At 44.8% G+C, this 17,336-nt stretch overlaps 1 protein-coding gene across 1 annotated transcript in view; it reads left to right on the forward strand.

Moving 5' to 3' along the window:
- The first annotated feature begins 8,922 nt into the window (after nt 1–8,922).
- Nucleotides 8,923–17,336, forward strand: part of ZKSCAN1 (zinc finger with KRAB and SCAN domains 1) — a 32,519-nt gene continuing 24,105 nt past the window's right edge. The window contains exon 1 of the mRNA XM_055410228.2: nt 8,923–9,158. The gene's annotated coding sequence lies outside the window, so the exon portion shown is untranslated. The remainder of the gene's footprint in view (nt 9,159–17,336) is intronic.

A 17,336-nucleotide genomic window follows, 5' to 3' on the forward strand; every position in this document is an offset into this window, starting at 1 on the left:
TGTTCCAGAGATCTCTAAAAATAGTGAAAGTGGTCCAAAGGTACAAACTTTGGGTAACAGGGTATAAGGTAACAAATTCTGGGAATATAATGTATAGCATGGTGACTATAGTTAATACCGTATATTTGAAAATTGCTAGCAGAGTGGGTCTTAAAAGTTTGCATCACAAGAAAAAAAAATTAACTGAGGTGACGGGTGTTAATTAAACTAATTGTGGTAATTTGGAGAAGGAAATGGCAACCCACTCCAGTGTTCTTGCCTGGAGAATCCCAGGGACGGCGGAGCCTGGTGGGCTGCCGTCTATGGGGTCACACAGAGTCGGACACGACTGAAGTGACTTAGCAGCAGCAGCAGCAACGATATGTACATAAATCATTCTGTTGTACAACTGAAACTAATATAATTCTATATGATAATTATCTCAGTCAAACTAGGGGAAATTTTTTAAATAAAAGGGAAAGGTAGCCTGATGGAAGGGCTGTGAGGAAAGATTGAGGCTATAGAGTTAAGGTGACACGGGCAGATGGATACACAAAGATAGGGACGAGTGTGCATAAGCCTTAAACTGAAGCATGTGGCCGCGGGAGCCAACAGGAGGGAAGAAGGGGCGTGCACTGTTCTGGTTGTCTCGAAGTTTGCTGAGTTCATTTTCCTCAGAGTGCTTTGTTAGCAGGTGCTGGTGCTTCAGCAACTCAAAGCAGCAACATGCTGAGAAAACTTGTATATGAAACAATAGGGCTTCACCTGATGCTAATATATTAATAGTTCCACTGTTTACCAAGTGACAGAAGCAAAGTCACAGTCAGAAACACATAGTCTAGCTAAACAGACTGTCGGGTCACTTCCCCTCTGGTCCTTTTGTAATGTCTCAAGCTGCATTTTGCTAAATTTCTCCCGGAGAGGATATGATGGATGATAGTTGTGGTTCTGTTGCAGAGATGAACAAGTATCAGAAATTGGGCTGCCGTATGGATGAGGTCTGGCATCTGGTCCCATCACTTCATGGGAAATAGATGGAAAAACAGTGGAAACAGTGTCAGACTTTATTTTTTGGGGCTCCAAAATCACTGCAGATGCTGATTGCAGCCATGAAATTAAAAGACGCTTGCTCCTTGGAAGGAAAGTTATGACCAACCTTGATAGTATATTAAAAAGCAGAGACATTACTTTGCCAACCAAGGTCCGTCTAGTCAAGGCAATGGTTTTTCCCGTGGTCATGTATGGATGTGAGAGTTGGACTGTGAAGAAGGCTGATCGCCGAAGAATCGATGCTTTTGAACTGTGGTGTTGGAGAAGACTCTTGAGAGTCCCTTATACTGCAAGGAGATCCAACCAGTCCATTCTAAAGGAGATCAATCCTGGATGTTCATTGGAGGGACTGATGCTAAAGCTGAAACTGCAATACTTTGGCCACCTCATGCGACGGGTTGACTCACTGGAAAAGACTCTGATGCTGGGAAAGGTTGGGGGCGGGAGGAGAAGGGGACGACGGAGAATGAGATGGCTGGATGGCATCACCGACTCTGTGGACATGGATTTGAGTGTACTCCGGGAGTTGGTGATGGACAGGGAGGCCTGGCGTGCTGTGATTCATGGGGTCACGGAGAGTCGGACACGACTGAGCGACTGAACTGAACTGAACTGAACTGATGGATGAGGTCAAAGTATACGCAAATCAGGTCGTTCTCAGGTTGCAAGGGTTCAGTTTCCAGATGTTCTGTATGTACAACAGCTGGATGCACCCTGCCTCCTCCTCCCTTCACCCTCCACCACCCAACCCCACCCCTAGAATCCACCCTCCCTGTGGATTATGTAGCAACTAAGAGTTAAGGCTGAAGGACACATCTGATGAGACAGCTCTTTCTCACCATCTCAGGGAACTATGCGCTGTCTTTTCCTGCCCATCACTGTTTGCCGTTAAATTATGCCATCTTAGAGCCTTTCACAAGGGTGCACAAGCTCCCACTTTCTGTCCTTGCCACAGGTTCCTATCTTTCCTCACTTGCCTTTTACCTTAAAATGGCATTCTTGGCACAGTCCTTCCCATTCACCACATTAAAGACATGGTTTGGTACAAATATTTATTTACTTAGTGATGTTCGAAGAGGAACTTGAAGCTTGCTTAAAAAGAAAAACTAGATTTACTACATCAGTCAGTTCAGTTCAGTAGCTGAGTTGTGTCGACTCTTTGTGACCCCATGGTCTACAGCACACCAGGCTTCCTTGTCCATCACCAACTCCCAGAGCTTGCTCAAACTGATGTCCATTGAGTCAGTGATGCCATCCAACCATCTCATCCTCTGTCGTCCCCTTCTCCTCCCGTCTTCAATCTTTCCCAGCATCAGGGTCTTTTCCAGTGAGTCAGTTCTTCGCATCAGGTGGCTAAAGTATTGGAGCTTCAGCTTCAGCATCAGTCCTTCCCATGAATATTCAGGACTGGTTTCCTTTAGGGCTGACTGGTTGGATCTCCTTGCAGTCCAAGGGACTCTCAAGAGTCTTCTCCAACACCACAGTTCAAAAGCATCAATTCTTCGGCAAACAGCTTTCTTCACAGTCCAACTCTCACATCCATACATGACTACTGGAAAAACCATAGCTTTGACTAGACGGACCTTTGTCGGCAATGTCTCTGCTTTTTAATATGCTGTCTAGGTTGGTCATAGCTTTTCTTCCAGGGAGCAAGCGTCTTTTAATTTTATGGCTGCAGTGATCATCTGCAGTGATTTTGGAGCCCAAGAAAATAAAATCTGTCACTGTTTCCATCATTTCCCCATCTATTTGCCAGGAAGTGATGGAACCGGATGCCATGATCTTCATTTTTTTGAATGTTGAGCTTTAAGCCAGGTTTTTCACTCTCCTCTTTCACTTTCATCAAGATGCTCTTCAGTTCCTCTTCACTTTCTGCCATAAGGGTGGTGTCATCTGCGTATCCGAGGTTATTGATATTTCTCCTGGCAATCTTGCACGTAGATGGGATGAAAAATATCAGAGCAGTCTGCAGTAATTATAAGGACAAAACCCCAAGCAAAGGATGGTGTTTTTATTTCTATGCAGACTTCAAGTTCCTCTTTAAGCATAACTAAGTAAACATTTTCATCAAACTTTGTCTTTAAAGGGGCTTTCCCGGTGGGTCAGTGGTAAAGAATTTGCCTGCCAAGCAGGAGATGGGTTCGATCCCTGGGTCAGGAAGATTCCCTGGAGGAGGAAATGGCAAATATCTCCAGCATTCTTGCTTGGGAAATCCCATGGACAGAGAAATCTGGTGGGCTACAGTCCATGGGGTTGCAAAAGAGTCAAACACCATTTAGCAACTAAACAACCACAACATGTCTTTAAAAGGATGAATGGGAAGGATTGTGCCAAGAATGTCGTTTTTAAAACGCTACCCTTTGCTTGGGGTTTTGTCCTTACTGCAGACTGCCCTGATATTTCTTACCCCATCGATGGAATAAATGTATTTACCAGAGTGAAGTGATTCAGACACACTTGTTTTCCAATTTCCTTTGAGGCAATGGATAGAAAAACATTATTTCCTGGACCTGCTCTGTCCTGCCATCACTTATCTCTCCTGGTCCCACTGGAAAGTGAAAATACCCTCTTTCTGGATGCAGGTCTGTAATCACGGTCTGTTCTTGACCACGTGGTCCTTCTGTTGGACGGGTAGGGCTGGAAGTAAAACTAAGGCAGGAATGGTTGCTCTTTCAAGTAAGTTCCCTTCCCAAGGGCCTTATCTGTGGTACAGCATTGCCCAGGGACCAGGAAGGCTCTACCCCAAGGGGTCCATCACGGAGGACTAGGCTGTGCTGAGTGTCAGTTTTATCTGTTTTTAAGTAGAGACATCAAACTTGCCCTCCCACCTCATTGAAGATTCAGTGAGAGAAGACAGATGAAAGCACCGTGGAAACTGCAAAACATTAACACCTGTCACAGCCACTAGGCGTTAAGCATCTCCAAGGAAACATGCATGGTACCAGATGCTTTGCAGGCACGATAGGATCATTTTTAAAACCCAGAACATTTGCCAAACTTCATCAGCTATAGAGTGGGAGAGGCAAGTAATTTCAGGTTCAAAGCTCAGGCTCTCTTCACTAAAATCCTCCAGATATAGGCTCGTATTTTCAGCCATACCCAGGATGAAGAGCTGTTTAAAGTTCTTAACAACGGCAGATGGGACAACAGTGATTAATCACAACTTCAGAACAGCTGGCTGAGAGGCACAAGGCTCTGTGCTCCATTTTAGAACAGGCCCCAAACTGCCTGGAAAATCCACGGGCCCTGCTCATTAGGGGGAATGTTGCTGCATAATAAAAAAGAGGAAGACTGAAGTGTTTAGGAGGACAGAGTAGTATCTCGCATTCCGGACGTAGCCAGAGATGCTGGAATATTCTTTCCCTAAAATTCTGTCTTCATATTATTGCATAGATGCACAAATGACAAACAACGTGGAAAAATAGGACTTGATTGTTTGTTGAAAACTGCCAAACAGCAACAGAAAGAAAATTTAAGAAATGCAAAGAAGTCTTTTTCCATTGAGGCTAAAATGTTTTCTTTAGATTTTGAAAACAGTTCTGTTTATCACCTGAATACAAACATGCATTTGACTCTTTAGAAAAATTCTGAAACTCTTGCTTCCTGCCCAAGAAAGGTCCGGCTGCTTCTCAGCTCCTGCACTGCTGCCATCCTGGGATGTCCTTTCTGCAGCCCCCTGGGGAGCCCTTAATCCCGTCCCCTCCCATCTGTTGGGTTGCCTGCTTCTGGGTCCTAGTTCTGTCCCAATTACTCCTCCTTTGCGTCCATACTAAGTTGCTTCAGTCCTGTCTGACTCTGTTACCCCATGGACTGAAGCACACCAGGCTTCCCTGTCCATCCCCAGCTCCCGAAGCTTGCTCAAACTTATGTCCATTGAGTCAGTGATGCCATCCAACCATCTCATCCTCCGTCGTCCCCTCTTCCTCCTGACTTCAATCTTTCCCAGCATCAGGGCCCTTTCCAGTGAGTCAGTTCTTCACATCAGGTGGCCAGAGTATTGGAGTTTCAGCTTCAGCATCAGTCCTTCCAATGAATATTCAGGACTGATTTCCTTTAAGACTGACAAAGCTCCTCCTTTGGGTGAAGCATATTCTTCTGTAAGCATCCTGAGATAACGTGCCTGTTGGAGTAAATATTTTGAGACCTTGCTTATCTAAAAATGTCTTTTTGCTCCCCTTTAAAAATAACTTTATAGTTTGGGTGTTAAATTCTAGTTTGGAAACTATATTCCTTTGGAATTTTGTTTCCTAACTTCCAATGTTGCTATTAAGCCACCCAGGAGCATTCTGATTCTTCGTCCTTTACATGAGAACTCTTTTTGATTTCTGGTTTCTGGAAATCTTTAGGCTCAAAATTTTCTCATCCATGTGTCGATTTTGTTTCTTTCACATTTGTTTTGCTAAGCTTTCAGAGGGCTGTGCATGTCCTCCATTTCTGAGAAATTACCTTAAATTGTCTTACTCATAATTTCCCCACTTCATTTTCTCTGTTCTTGCCTCCCCAAACTCCTAAAATTCAGATGTGGGACCTCCTGGGTTGATATTCTGATTTTCATGTTTTTTACTCATTTTTGAAAATGTGTTTGTCTTTTCTGTTCTGTTTGCTATCATATTTCCTTAACCTTCCCTTCTATTGAATGTTTCATTTTTGCTCCAGTATTTCCCATTCAGAAGATACTCCTCGTGTTTCCTGATTGTTCCATTTGTAGAGCACCCTGCAATTTCTTCTCCTATCTCTGAGGTTGTTAACAGCAGAGGTTTCCGCTCACCGTTTTCTTCTGCTCCCTGCATTGTTGTGGTTTCTTGGTCTTTCTCTTGTTGTAGCCACAGTTATTTCATGAGCTAGAGACGACCTCGGTGTGTTTCACTTCTTCACAGGAGGCTCCAAGCCCACCAGCCCTTAACACAAATCCTCACAAATCCCATTGCTTTAAATATAGCCCAAAGAAGGATATATTTAGCCACCTGAGCCTTCCTGCTTTGCAAAAGGGCACTCAACATCAGCTCCCAGTAGATAAGACAAAGTCCAGGGCAATAAAAACCCCAAACCTGCTGCTGCCCTTCAGGGTTCTCTGACCCAGAAACTCCCCATTGGACTCCTGCGTGACATCACCGAGACACACAAGTCCCTTCTAAGCGATTCCCCTCTCTCCTGGAAGTTCCCTCCCCCTGTTCCCTCTCTGGGTGCTGCAGCTATTCCTATAAGGTCTTCTGCTAGGCCTTCAGCTGTCTGTAAGGTCCTTTTGAAGCAGTCGTGACCAAGCCCTACCCAGTAAAGCCTGTTCTGTGATCCTGTCTCATCTTGGTCCTGTCTCTTCCTTGATCAACCCTGAAGTTCTCAACCTCACCGGACCTAAAGATGGGGCTTTCCTCATACATCCCGGCCGTCCACTCACAGGCCTCGTCCACCTTGAGCGTCCCTTAGAAGATCTGGTGGGAACTAGACTCCCACGGTCAGCATCGAGATCACATCTCCTGGTCAGTTTCTCCAGGGAAAAATCCTCCAGCCTCCCTCCTGAGGAGTTCAAGCCTGGCTGCCAGTACTCCTCATGCCAGGAGAGGAAAGAACTTGACCCTTGAAGGGTGGAGGGTGAAGGGAAAGGCCACTCTCATCCACCGGTGGGTCTGACAGCCCGTACTCCTCAGCTACCAACTAGACCCAGCTGGACTGAGGCCCCCAGGCACAGCTGAGGCGTGGGTGCTGTACAGAAACCAAGGGGTTAAACAAATATCTACTTCCCCAATGATGAGACCCTCCCCACAAGCCTCTGTGTCACAGACACATGGGTTTTTCGTGGGACAGGAGATCATGAACTTCTCTAAAGGGTCAGACAGCAAATATTTTAGGCTTTGCAGGCCACGTGGTTGATGTCACAACTATTCAACTCTGCCATCATAGTGCAAAAGCAACTCTGTAAACGAAGAAGCGTGGTTTCCTTCCGAAATCACTTGATTTATGGACACTGAAATCTAAATTTAATATAATTTCACATCATGAACAATAGTCTTTCTTTTGATTTTTTTCCCAACCATTTAGAAACATAAAATTAAATACATAAAATAGACAACCAACAAGATCCTGCTATAACAGTACAAGGAACTCTACTCAACATTATGTGATAACCTGTATGGGAAAAGAAGCTGGAAAAGAAGGAATGCATGTGTAACCGCATCCCTTTCCTGTACACTTGAAACTAACACAACATTGCAGAGCAATATACTCCAACAAAATTTTAAAAAATGAAGTCCCCAAAATAAATAAATTAAAGCCATAAGATTCTCAGATTGCTAACTCTACCAGAAAGTGGCAAGCCGCATTTGGCCCAGTGGCAGGAGTTTGTCCATCCCTGTCCTAGAACATCGTGGTCTACAGTTGACTGTCAAATGCTTCCAGCGCTGAGTTTTGTAGGTCGAAGGGTTACCGGTTCCCTCTCTCCTCCCCCTCGAGCAGCATCTAAGACGCGCCATGGAAATGCAGACACTTATGAATTGCCCTGAAGTGGAAAAGGTGGTGACAGCAATTCCAGGAGTTCCTGCCAAGTTCTACCCTGGGTGGAACAAGTTGTTAATTGTTCTCTGTCCCTGGATTTTACCCAAGGTGATACAGAAGTGCAGGGAAAGCAGAGGAGATGACTGGGGGAGGTGGGGGCCCTGAGGCAGAGCTTATGAGTCAGAACCTCTCTCTCCAGCAAGAAAGGTGGTTTTCAGTAAGCCAGAACTTTCTAATCTCAGTTTTCAAATCAGCAAGGAATCCTCCATTGAAGGGGCAGAATGGGGGTCTGGCAGAAAAAAGAGCTGCTTCTGCCACTCCTTTTTTTAAAATTTATTTTTATTGGACTATGTTGATTTACAACATCATATTAATTTCTGCCGTACAGCAAAATGAATCAGTTATACATGTATACACTCTTAGATTCTATTCCCAGGTAGGTCATTACAGAGTATTAAGTGGAGTTCCCTGTGCTATACAGTAGGTTCTTATTAGTTATCTATTTTATATATAGGCTTGTGTATATGTCAGTCCCAATCTCCTGATTCTTAATATGCATGTTGGGGGTAAATCAGGTCTACTTGCTGAGCCTCAATTCCTCTGTCTCGAAAATGAAGGTAAGTATTCCCTAATTGGGTTCAGTTCAGTTCAGTTCAGTCGCTCAGTCGTGTCCGACTCTTTGTGACCCCATGAATCTCCTGTGGTTTACTTCCTAAAATTCCTATCACATCAAGGGCGCTCAATGGCGGAGAGTACAATCCAATTTATCTAGACAAGGAAACTCGGAGAGGTTAAGGCACCATCCCAAAGGCATACAGCTCACTAAAGCGTGGAGGCGGGAATACAGTTTATTTTCTCACCTCTCCACTGATACTCTTTCTTTGACCCTGCACTGAGGGAAGAGCAGGCCTTAGTTCTTTTGCTTACCACACCTGAAATTCTACAGTAGGGAAGGTGTCAGGCCTGAGGACATCAGGTCCGCTCCACCCCTTTCTCCCAGCCCCCCCGCCCGCCCACCCACCTTGGTTTCTGCTGCAGGAGACAGACCCTTTCCTCCCTCAGTCAGACACTGGGCAAAGCGGCCTCTCTGCACCACACAGCTCAGTGTGGTGGATGGGCCTCACCTCTCCACCACCTCCCCTCTCCCCACATCTCCATCCCCACCTCCTTCCTGAGGCAGGTTCCCTTCCTCTGGACAGCTACAAAGATTCTTTGTAACGTATTTACAGGCAGAGTGAGAGCCGGGGCCTGGCTGCACTCACACCACCGGGGCCCCCAGCCCTGTTTACATAAAGACAGGAGCCAAGACAGGTGACCCGTTGCCCTGTGGGGCGGGAGAGAGGGCGGCCGAGAGGGTGGCAAACTGAAAACAGAACCCAAGTCCAGACTCGAGGCTCGGGCTCCTGGTTTCTGGGCTACATCCCACAGGAGCGGCGCCGTTACCCAGGGAGGCCTGTTTACTCGGCTGGGTGAGAGTTGTTTGCACAGGGAGGGAGTCACAGTGCCATCTGGCCATTCTCTGGCCGAGTGGGGGCGGGGGTCTTTCGCAGGTCAGGCCCCTCTGCGTTCCAGGGCCTCTGAGCAGGCAGCCCCTGACCACAGTCTTTTGGAGACGCTTGTTGCTGCAGCCAGCACAGCAGGTAGGGATCGAAAGTGGTCGACACACAGTTTGGGGAAAAGAAACTAAAGACAGAATTAAAGTTTTAAAGATGGGACCGGGGGGTGGGGGGGGGTGGGCGGGGAACTCAAGACCTCTTGGGTCAAGAGCCCCGTTCCTCAGAGCCACATCACTTTTATTTAGTGTCTTGGCAAGGAGAAAGGATCTATTGTGCTACCATGAACTCAGCCTCCTGTGTCCCTGGACACCTCTCCCATTTTATTGATTACTTTTAACTATCTGTTATTTCCTTGTACAAGGGCTATCACCTAGCTGGAGGTCATAGACCCGCATATGCCTTGGGAAAACATCTTGGTGTGTGCACAAGCAGTGTTCTGAACTTGCACTGACCCAGCGTTCCAAGGTCCGCACTATGTTTTTCCTTAGCTTAGCAGGGCATGACAACCCCAACTGATCAACCCGGTGTACTTTGATTTGGGTTATGCTGTGTTGCTATATTTTGTTTTTATTCTTTTCCTTTGGTGGTTTTCTCATGGCTTGGCAGCAGGCAACTGACTGGTAACCCCTGCATATACCCCTTTCTGTTTTGTAGCAGAAGATATTCTTCATTAATTCTTGAGGGATTTTCGCATGCATCTGAGGACTGTTGTTAGTCTCCTCATCTATATGAGCCTGGGCTCCCCAGTATACTCTGAGATTTTTGTGTATGTCTGGAGACAGTCTTGTTTGGACCTTGGTGAGGCTGTTCAGAACCCAAATGTCTCCAATTCCTGGAGGGACGAGACAAAAAAGAAACATGTTTTAATTTTACCCACAGGTATAAATCACTAAATTGTTTTAAATGATCAGTGACTTGAGTTTTTTAATATCTGAAAACAAAGATTAGAAGCCAGTAACATGTCAGACAAAAAGTCATGAAAATTGTAGTCATATTTAGCAGTCTGTTCAATCTCATATAGCCAAGAGGTCCTTGCCTGATGACAAAGGACGTCCATGACGATGATAGTCTCCAAGAAGCTCTTGAAATTTTTGCCAATGTCTGTGCAAGCTGTCCATCAAAGTGGGTGCCCTGATCACTGGAGATTGCAGAAAATGTATTTTAACCATTTTTTTCCATTGTGAGATATTAACCCTACAGCCAGGAAAGGCTTTATCCTATCAAATAAAAGTGAGGTTTGTCAGGGGGCCAGGAAAAGCCAAGCAGCCATCTTGGACTTCCCATAGCCCCGACTGATTTATAGCCATTGTTTATCCATTTCAAATTTTCTGATGAGGGGTTAATTTTATAGAAGCAGAATGAGCTTTGTCTATGTGTGCCATAGTTTCCATAGATCATTGTGAAATAACACTCATTGGTTTTATCAAAATAACAAAAGATTTTAAAAGCAAGTATGAATCACTTAAAGACAAATTTACATAGTCTGTTATCAAAAGCCACATTTCAAGAAAACTGTTTTTTAACAGGAAGAGAAAATCAAATTCCAGATTGGTACCTGCTTATATTCATTGTGAAACAATAGTTATTCACTTAGTCAGAGTAACAATAAAAGATTTCAAAGGCAGTTTAATGTCTTAAGAAATTTGTATCATGCACAAAACTCTCTTCCACTTGCCGCAAACCTTTTTTATACTTCCGTATTCTGAGCGCCGAAGAATTGATGCTTTTGAAATGTGGTGTTGGGAGAAGACTCTTGAGAGTCCCTTGGACTGCAAGGAGATCCAGCCAGTCCATTCTAAAGGAGATCAATCTTGGGTGGTCATTGGAAGGACTGATGCTAAAGCTGAAACTGCAATACTTTGGCCACCTCATGCAACAAGTTGACTCACTGGAAAAGAGTCTGATGCTAAGAACGATTGGGAGCGGGAGGAAACGGGGACGACAGAGGATGAGATGGCTGGATGGCATCACCGACTCGATGGACATGAGTTTGAGTGAACTTTGGGAGTTGGTGATGGACAGGGAGGCCTGGCGTGCTGTGATTCACGGGGTCACAAAGAATCGGACACGACTGAGCGACTGAACTGAACTGAACTGATTCTTCACTCTATCTGCCCATTCAGAGAACAGCCGCCTGCAAGTTCAGATGCACTTCCCTTTCCTTTAACAGAATGTGATTCCATTCCTTATACCTTTCTATTAAAAACACATGTCCTACCTTCTTTCAGCAACCATGAACTGTACTTTATATCATCATTTTGTAGATATAACTCACCCAAAGCTATGCCATTTGCAAAATTAAATACCAGGTATCAATTCAATAATGAATATTTCCCAGTTCACAGAAGCCTGAATTTCATTTTAGTTTAATTTTTTAAATTTAGAATTGCTTGATTCGTAAACACTTACTTCTCTTTAGGACAATTAAATAGAGCTCATTGATCAATTAGCCTTTAGCAACTTTGTCCAAGGACGAAGACACACACTGAGACACACATAAATTTAGACAGGCATATGCAGAGCACATCATGAGGAATGCTGGGCTGGAAGAAGCACAAGCTGGAATCAAGATTGCCGGGAGAAATATCAATAACCTCAGATATGCAGATGACACCACCCTTATGGCAGAAAGTGAAGAGGAACTCAAAGGCCTTTTGATGAAAGTGAAAGAGGAGAGTGAAAAGGTTGGCTTGAAGCTCAACATTCAGAAAACGAAGATCATGGCATCTGGTCCCATCACTTCATGGGAAATAGATGGGGAAACAGTGGAAACAGTGTCAGACTTTATTTTTGGGGGCTCCAAAATCACTGCAGATGCTGATTGCAGCCATGAAATTAAAAGACGCTTTCTCCTTGGAAGGAAAGTTATGACCAGCCTAGATAGCATATTAAAAAGCAGAGACATTACTTTGCCAACCAAGGTCCGTCTAGTCAAGGCTATGGTTTTTCCTGTGGTCATGTATGGATGTGAGTGTTGGACTGTGAAGAAAGCTGATCGCCGAAGAATTGATGCTTTTGAACTGTGGTGCTGGAGAAGACTCTTGAGAGTCCCTTGGACTGCAAGGAAATCCAACCAGTCCATTCTAAAGGAGATCAATCCTGGGTGTTCATTGGAAGGACTTATGCTAAAGCTGAAATTCCAATACTTTGGCCACCTCATGCGACGAGTTGACTCACTGGAAAAGAGTCTGATGCTAGGAGGGATTGAGGGTAGGAGGAGACGGGGACGACAGAGAATGAGATGGCTGGGTGGCATCACCGACTCGATGGACATGAGTTTGAGTGAACTTTGGGAGCTGGTGATGGACAGGGAGGCCTGGCGTGCTGTGGTTCATGGGGTCACGGAGAGTCGGACACGACTGAGCGACTGAACTGAACTGAACAGACAAAAATCTCATATTTTTCTGTTTGATATTTAAAATATCTCTCTTTTTTTCCGCTTGATATTTAAAATGTCTCTGCCCCTTCTTTTTCTCTTGATTTGAGTTCTACCAATTTGTTTATGGCTGGAGTCCCAGATAGAGTGGGTTGTGTGTCCCAAGGACATGATAAGAGTTAACTTTAGGTTTTTTTCCCAGGTCTGTTTTTGTTTCTCAGGCAGAATTGGAGCTCCAAAAAAGTATTTTAACAAGCCAACTTTTTTTTTTTTAATTGCGCATGCAAGAAGAACCGGTTTTCCAACTTCAAAAAAGATTTTATTTTAACCAGTTTTTTTCCGAAGTCTAAAGAATATCATGGTCATTCAGTGTCAAAAATGTCATCTTTCTTTTTTGTAGTCATAGTTTCATAGCTAAACTTTAAACCAGAGAGTGTTCTAGTTGGCTCTGATGACAGGGGTAGACTGATAAGGTGTTGTCCCAGCAAGGATTGTCTCTCTGGGGAGGCGAGGTCTTCTCTTAAAGTAAAGAAAGCCTGTCCTTTAACCTCTATTTTCTCCCAGGCTCTTATGCAGTATTGCCTAACCTGTTCTATAGGTGATCTTCCATAAGCACTTGATCTTGAGTTCTCCCCCAATTTCCACAGCCAATCAATTGATCTAAAGAGATGGGGATCTGTCTGGCTTGGTCATGAGCCACCATAATCAAATGGGAACCCTCAGCTAGTCTCTGCACTATTTCCAAGGTAAAAGGAGAATTTACATCATAATTTTGAACAGCTTGCTTAAGTTCCATTAGTATTTTGAAGGGAATCTGTTTGTACACAGCCTCATACACCCCATCAGGATTATTAGGATCTTTCCAGGAGCTACTCGTTCCTGTACTGTCATTGGAAATGTCATGGTCATAGCTTCCAAGTCACCCTCCTGTTGAGCCCACTAAATACTTTTCTGGAGGGGTGACAGAACTGCTGTCTGTGGCAAGGAAGGAAAAGCTTGAGTCACTCCATGGGTTAAGACAGAAGGAGGAAGAGGAGGTAAAGGAAATTCATCCTCCCCAAACAAAGGTGCAGTTTCACTCTTGGCAATTTTTTTGGGCTCCAAAATCACTGCAGATGGCGACTGCAGCCATGAAATTAAAAGACGCTTGCTCCTTGGAAGAAAAGTTATGACCAACCTAGACAGCATATTGAAAAGCAAAGACATTACTTTGCCAACAAAGGTCCATCTAGTCAAAGCTATGATTTTTCCACTAGTCATGTATGGATGTGAGAGTTGGACCATAAAGAAAGCTGAGCGCCAAAGAATTGATGCTTTTGAACTGTGGTGTTGGAGAAGACTCTTGAGAGTCCCTTGGACTGCAAGAAGATCCAACCAGTCCATCCTAAAGGAAATCAGTTCTGAATATTCATTGGAAGGGCTGATGCTGAAGGTGAAACTCCAAAACTTTGGCCACCTGATGCGAATAACCGACTCATTGGAAAAGACCCTGATGCTGGGAAAGATTGAAGGCAGGAGGAGAAGGGGACGACAGAGGACAAGATGGTTGGATGGCATCACCAACTTAATGGACATGAGTTTGAATAAACTGCGGGAGTTGGTGATGGACAGGGAAGCCTGGTGTGCTGCAGTCCATGGGGTCACAAAGAGTCAGACATGACTGAGCGACTGAACTGAACTGAAATAAATGTGCAGTTTCGCTCTCAATGATCCTTCACTTTCGAGCCCCACATTGGGCGCCACTTGCTGCAGCCAGCACAGAAGGTAGGGATCAAAAGTGGTTGACACACAGTTTGGGAAAAAGAAAAAGAGACAGAATTAAAGTTTTAAAGATGGGACTAGGGGACTCAAGATCTCTTGGGTCAAGAGCCCTGTTCCTCAGAGCCGCATCACTTTTTAGTGTGTTGGCAAGCAGAAAGGATCTGTTGTGCTACCATGAACTCAGCCTCCTGTGTCCCTGGTCATGTTTCCCATTTTATTGATTACTTTAAACTACATTTGTTATTTTCTTGTACAGGGCTATCCCCCAGCTGGAGGTCATAGACCCTCATATGCCTTGGGAAAACATCTTGGTGTGTGCACAAGCAGTATTCTGAACTTGCGCTGACCCAGTGTTCCAAGGTCCACACTATGTTTTTCCTTAACTTAGCAGGGCATGACAACCCCAACTGATCAACCCGATGTACTTTTATTTGGGTTATGCTGTGTTGCTATATTTTGCTTTTATTCTTTTCCCATTGTGATTTTCTCACGGCTTAGCCAGAGCAACAGGTGGCTGAATGTTAACCCGTGCAGCTTGTCATTCCTTTGAGAGTGAATATGGTGAATTTGGGGAAAATTCTCAAAACAGTGCTCACTTTTTCCCCTGTAATTCATACCGACATCAAATAAATCATCTTGGACTTTTCAAGGTGGGAAGAAATGCGGTTTTCAGCACTCAAGGAATGGTGATGTTTAGCACCATAAGGTACTTTGCCCATTTCCCCATTTCACATGACCTTCAAGACAGCACAGAGGTGGGAAGCTGTGATCAACGTCATCCTGTGTTACAGATGAGGAGCTGACATGTAGAGTCAAGTTACTGCCACGAAACCACACACACAACAAGAGGCAGCAGCCCAGTGACTGCAGATGATGCTCCTTTTCTACTCTGTCTCTGCCTCCCACTTGGCTGTTAAGCAACGTGTGCAGAGAGCTTGTTCCTATATGTAACGGCCTTCCAGGTGACTCCTGGGAGAGCTGCAGGACACTGTGTCCAGACCATGGGGTCTGTTTCTGGGTACCACCAGTGGGGTGTTCCCTGGGCACCAGATGAAGCGTTATGTGGACTAGTCATATGAAGCCACATGTAACATACACACTCTTGTTCAGTTCAGTTCAGTTGCTTAGTCATGTCCGACTCTTTGCGACCCCATGGACTGCAGCAAGCCAGGCCTCCCTGTCCATCACCAACTACCGGAGCTTACTCAAACTCATGTTCATTGAGTTGGTGATGCCATCCAACCAACTCATCCTCTGCTGTCCCCTTCTCCTCCTGCCTTCAATCTTTCCCAGCATCAGGGTCTTTTCCAATGAGTCGGTTATTCGCATCAGGTGGCCAAAGTTTTGGAGTTTCACCTTCAGCATCAGCCCTTCCAATGAATATTCAGAACTGATTTCCTTTAGGATGGACTGGTTGGATCTTCTTGCAGTCCAAGGGACTCTCAAGAGTCTTCTCCAACACCACAGTTCAAAAGCATCAATTCTTTGGCGCTCAGCTTTCTTTATGGTCCAACTCTCACATCCATACATGACTAGTGGAAAAATCATAGCTTTGACTAGATGGACCTTTGTTGGCAAAGTAATGCCTCTGCTTTTTAATATGCTGTCTAGGTTGGTCATAGCTTTTCTTCCGAGGAGCAAGTGTCTTTGAATTTCATGGCTGCAGTCACCATCTGCAGTGATTTCGAAGCCCAAGAAAATTAAATCTCTCACTGTTTCCATTGTTTCCCCGTCTATTTGCCATGAAGGGATGGGACCAGATGCCATGATCTTAGTTTTCTGAATGTTGAGTTTTAAGCCAACCTTTTCACTCTCCTCTTTCACTTTCATCAAGAGACTCTTCAGTTCTTCTTCACTTTCTGCCATAAGGATGGTATCATCTGCATATCTGAGGTTATTGATATTTCTCCTGACAATCTTGATTCCAGCTTGTGCTTCATCCAGCCCGTCATTTCGCATGACGTACTTGGCATATAAATTAAATAAGCAGGGTGACAATATACAGCCTTGACATACTCCTTTCCCGATTTGGAACCAGTCTGTTGTTCCATGTCCAGTTCTAACTGTTGCTTCTTGACCTGCACACAGATTTCTCAGGAGGTGAGTCAGATGGTCTGGTATTCCCATACCTTGAAGAGGTTTCCACAGTTTGTTGTAATCCACACAAAGGCTTTGGCATGGTTAATAAATGCAAAGTCAAGTGGGCCTTAGGAAGCATCACTACGAACAAAGCTAGTGGAGGCGATGGAATTCCAGTCAAGCTATTTCAAATCCTAAAAGATAATGCTGTGAAAGTGCTGCACTCAATATGCCAGCAAATTTGGAAAACTCAGCAGTGGCCACAGGACTGGAAAAGGTCAGTTTTCATTCCAATCTCAAAGAAAGGCAATGCCAAAGGATATTCAAACTACCACATAATTGCACTCATCTCACATGCTAGCAAAGTCATGCTCAAAATTCTCCAAGCCAGGCTTCAACAGTACATGAACCGTGAATTTCCAGATGTTCAAGCTGGATTTAGAAAAGGCTGAGGAACCAGAGATCAAATTGCCAACATCCATTGGATCGTTGAAAAAGCAAGAGAGTTCCAGAAAAATACCTGTTTCTGTTTTATTGACTACGCCAAAATCTTTGACTGTGTGGATCACACACTCTTGTACCACCAGCGAAATGGTGGTGAGGGAACATGTTATGGGACCACTGAAGTTTCCTCCGAGTTCATATGTCCCTGCCTCCTCTCTGCCTTACCTCCCTACATTAAAACTGTGGGTTTCTACCTGAAGCCATGACCTGAGTTCCAAAAACAGTCCCAGCCCCTTCTTCCCAGTTCTTTATCTTCCCTTTTTAACCCCAAACACCAAACCCACCCAATAGGCATCGTTCCCAGCTGCCTCCCCTTTCTCTCTCCACCTCTGTCCCTTAAGCCCAGCTGAAGTCGACGGAACTTCTCAGCTCTGCTCCCGCCCGCATTAGCCCAGCCCCAGCCCCTGACTCTGCACCTGAGCAGCCTCACCTCCTGGCCTTTCCCTCCCTGTCAAATCCTGTCTCCCCTCTTCTCACCAGTCCATCCTTCAGTGACGATTTGTCTGACAACTAATGTGCAACTCTTGCAAAGTGCAGCTTGC

Source organism: Moschus berezovskii, chromosome 27, assembly GCF_049115385.1.
Source record: "Moschus berezovskii isolate FMDL1 chromosome 27, NW_MosBer_1.0, whole genome shotgun sequence".
Lineage (NCBI taxonomy): Eukaryota > Metazoa > Chordata > Mammalia > Artiodactyla > Moschidae > Moschus > Moschus berezovskii.